General features: G+C 40.5%; 1 pseudogene; it reads left to right on the forward strand.

Annotated features, from left to right (window-relative positions):
- Positions 1-3,137: 3,137 nt before the first annotated feature.
- On the forward strand, positions 3,138-4,140 carry LOC145132017 (protein NDR1 pseudogene; annotated as a pseudogene).
- Positions 4,141-4,557: the final 417 nt, after the last annotated feature.

A 4,557-nucleotide genomic window follows, 5' to 3' on the forward strand; every position in this document is an offset into this window, starting at 1 on the left:
CTCTAGGTTTAAATAGTTGGTCATCTGGGCTTTTATTATTTGATTAGTACGGAGTATTTTGCTAAAACAATATTCGGTTATTTCCCCGTAAAGGTCCAAAATAAATTTAAGACAAAATTGCAAAAATGGTCCCTGTGATATGTATTTTTTTGGGGTTTTAGTCCAAATCACGACTTTTTTGGATTAATGGTCCTTTTGAGCTAGTTTCGTTGCGTTTTTTGTCCATCAGAAAACTGGAAAGACTAAAATGCCCATCTGATACATTTTTTATGGTTTTTGCTATTTAATTTAAAGTTTTATTAATAAAAATTATAGGGCCCACCTCTCTCTCTCTCTCTCTCTCTCTCTCTCTCTCTCTCTCTCTCTCTCTTTTCTTGATCGTCGGCCAAAGCAACAATGGTTCTTCCTTCTTCAACCACTGCCCAACCACCCATTGTAGTTGTTTTGCTCCACTAGATTCGTGATAGCCGGTGACGGAGATTCGACCAACAAAGGAGCGTCGGTCTCGACGGACCCCTCCCCTTTCTTCACGATCTGGCTCACACAACCACCCCAATCAACCCCATGCCCCCGCTATCACCATGGATCGAAGGTAATAGCCCCGTCAGAAGCTTGCATCCGAGAGAAGACACGCTGGAAAACCTGTTGTCCCCTCTCCCTCTCGGCATTTCAGATTAAAAAACCATTGTCTCCATCCACCACCTGTTGTGTTGCCTCGGATTTGCTCTACCCTCTCCCTCCCGTTTGTGTTTTCTTCTAATCGGACAAGGAAGTAACCGCCAAGAAACCTCTCCATCTCCTCCAGTCGATCTTCGCAGTCCCTTCCATTTGATTCGTCGAGCACCACCACAGAACCACCATTCTTTCCCCTTTTTGTGTTTGCTACCAATCGATCCAGAAGAGAAAGAAGTCATCGGTGACAGCCATCTATCGGCGCCCCTACATGCGATTTACTCGATCATCGCCAGAATCTAGTGGCTGCCTCTTTCCCCTCCTCACGATTGATTTAACACCACCGAGCCACCACCCTTTTTCCTCCTTCGACTGCATTTTCTTCCCGATCGATTGAAGAAGACGCCCAATCCCTCTTTTTGTACATTTGGTGGTGTTGGTAAAACGAGTCCCTACATTTGGTTATGCAGCCATCGATGAACAATGTGTATGTTTGTTCATCAGATATAAATTGAGGAAGATGAAGAAGTAGGTATGGGGTTTGACTTTCTTGAGAGAGAAAGAGAGAGGTGGGTCTGGTTTTATATTTAATAAAAATAATAATTTTAAAAAGTGAAAGAAAAATGAAAACTAAATTCAGTAAGGGTATTATAGTCTTTTTAGTTTGGACAGAGACCAAAACTGCATGTAAACTAGCTCAAAAGGACCACCAATCAAAAAAGTTGTGGTTTGGACTAAAACCCCAAAAAAAATGCATATCATAGGGACCATTTTTGCAAAATCTGTCTAAACTTAAGGAAAGTGTCTCAAAAAACTTTTTTTTTGTTTTTTTAAAAAGGACAAAATTGCAAAAATGGTCCCCATGGTTGGCAAAATTATGTGGTTTTGGTCCAAAAAAGTTTTGTTGTGCAACAGTGGTCCAATTTCGAATACATTGTGTGGTTTTGGTCCTATGGTTGGTATTTCTGTGTGATTTTGGTCCATACTCCATCTGAAATGACCAATATGCCCTTAAATATTTCCCTTTTTAATTTATTTTATTTAACTTATTATTCTTTTAATTAAAAGAAAAAAAAAGAAATTATCAACCCCTGCCTCTCTGTATGATTCTCCAGATAAAAAAAAACCAACTCGTTTTTGAAAGTGTTCTCTACCAGATCCACTGCAGGCGTCATCATCCCATGCGTTCCCTACCAGATCCATTGCAGGCATCTCCGAATTCACAGATTCAAGCTTTTTTGGATTAAGAATGGAGGAAATGAAATGAGTGTTAGGAAATTGGGAATTAATTTGTTGGAACACCAGATCAAAACTGTGAAGGAACCGACATGTTGGAACCGGAGCTCTGGAGTGTGATCGTCGGAAAAGGTGGTGGTGATGGTGATTATTTAGAGGTATGAACTGTTGGATCGAAGTGGAGGGTTATTAGTGTCTGTATCCATGATCACACAGGATAATCTACAAAGTCTTTTTCTTTCTCCCTCTAGTTTCTCTCTCTAAACTTATATGAAGAATTGTTGGAGTATTTTGATTGAATTCCAAAGATCAAGTGTGAGATAAATCTGACCTGGCATCCCTTCAATCAGATTCTGAATCTGCTATTTTTCTCTTAGATATGTTTCTATACAGTCACTTTGAACGGTAGGTTTCTAGATGGTGAGAAATTTTGGGGGAAGATGTTGAACACAAGAATATTTGTTCTGGGTTCCTTGAAAAGATTGATTATCCGTTTCTTTGATTTTTACCATGAACAAATTTGGAAAGGGGTTCAATTCTTGAGAAAAAAACCAACAAATGATTTCAATTAAGGGTGGTGACTGTGACTGGAGGTGGTGGCAGGGTGAAGGTAATGTGAAGGGCTTGCGTTGGATTTTGTGACAACCCGAAACTTCTACTTTGTACCTTAGTCAAATTCTATCAATGTTAAACTCATTTCAGCTATCTTTTAGCATTGTTTTGAGCCTGTTTGGATGATCTAAAGCCTTGTACAACCAAAGTTTGAATTAGGGATGGGTTGGTTTAAGATTCAGGGTTTCAAAAAGGCCAAACACTCCATCAAAGAGGAGTGTGTGGCCGCACACCCGAGTGTGTGGCCGCACACCCGTTATCTATATATAGATGAGGCTCATTTTCACTTCATTTCCCATCTCCTCAACCGTACACACCTCTCTCTCTCTCTCTCTCTCTACTTTTATTATCCACAAACACTTCTAAGACTTCAAAAACGTAAGTATTCCATCCTTTTAGCCTGCTATACTTGAAAGACTTCATGATTTGAGCCTTGATTCCCCTTAAAGTCGACCACTTTAGCTTCACAAGCCAATTCAGAATGAGCCCATTAAATTTGAGCCCAAGAATTAAAATTCTTAGCCCAACCTATTTCATCCTTCCCTGCATTTTTACTTGCGGCCAGTACCCACACCTCTATTTTCTTTTCTTCTTCTTTTGTGAATCAATTCATATCTCAAAAACTCAAACACCAAAATCTAACCCTAAAATCCGTATATCTTTCTTCCAAGCCGACATCTCATCGATATCGTCTCGATTCGCCATTTCCAATCGCTGATCATTTCCAAATCGATGACTTCTGTTCCTTCGTTCACGCCGATCGTCTTCAGGAGTAGGCTTCCCAACCCCATACACTTAACCCTGACTCGTACCCTTGAGGTATGTTAACGATGAAGACATACAACATAAGCTAGTAAGCTTCCATTATTGAGAATGAATGGCTGCGTTCACACGAGATATTTATTATTTAAGCCACTTGTAAATTACTCGGCTGTTTCGCCAACATTGGGGAGAATTTACCTTCAAAACAGTGCCACCTCTCTCTCTCTCTCTCTCTCTCTCTCTCTTCGCCGGAACCCCAACCGAACCATGTCCGACTACGGCCGCCCCGACAACGGATCAGGCTGTTGCAGGTGTTGTTTCAGCTTCATACTAACCTTATGTCTCACTTCACTCTTCCTGTGGCTAAGCTTACGCACTTCAAATCCAGTTTGCTCCATCCAAGACGTTTACATTACCGCCCTCAATAAAACCCGAAATTCAACCTCCTATCAATCCATCTACCTCGATCTGAAGCTCGACAACGAGAACAAAGACAAAGGTATTTACTACGACCCACTCAACATCACCTTACATTATTACATCAACCAATCAAATGGAAATCGAATCCCTATTTCGAATTACGTGCTCAAAGGGTTTTATCAAGGACATCAGAAAAAAGCACGCCGGAAAAACTGGACGGACACGCAAGGAGTGCCGTGGGATGCAGCCGTGAACATCACTGGTGGAAGACCGCCGGTATTCAGGGTGGATTTGGCGACGGCGGTTAGGTTTAAGATATTATTTTGGAAAACAAAGAGACATAAACTCATACTTGGGGCTGATTTTGAAGTTAGTGACCGGGGTCAGAAACTGCAAAAGAAAGGTACACGGTCATCTGGGCTTTTATTATTTGATTAGTACGGAGTATTTTGCTAAAATAATATTCGGTTATTTCCCCGTAAAGGTCCAAAATAAATTTAAGACAAAATTGCAAAAATGGTCCCTGTGATATGTATTTTTTTGGGGTTTTAGTCCAAATCACGACTTTTTTGGATTAATGGTCCTTTTGAGCTAGTTTCGTTGCGTTTTTTGTCCATCAGAAAACTGGAAAGACTAAAATGCCCATCTGATACATTTTTTATGGTTTTTGCTATTTAATTTAAAGTTTTATTAATAAAAATTATAGGGCCCACCTCTCTCTCTCTCTCTCTCTCTCTCTCTCTCTTTTCTTGATCGTCAGCCAAAGCAACAATGGTTCTTCCTTCTTCAACCACTGCCCAACCACCCATTGTAGTTGTTTTGCTCCACTAGATTCGTGATAGCCGGTGACGGAGA

The sequence above is a fragment of the Lactuca virosa genome, chromosome 8, assembly GCF_052849685.1.
Source record: "Lactuca virosa cultivar CGN04683 chromosome 8, Lactuca_virosa_CGN04683_v6, whole genome shotgun sequence".
In the NCBI taxonomy this organism is placed as follows: Eukaryota; Viridiplantae; Streptophyta; class Magnoliopsida; order Asterales; family Asteraceae; genus Lactuca; species Lactuca virosa.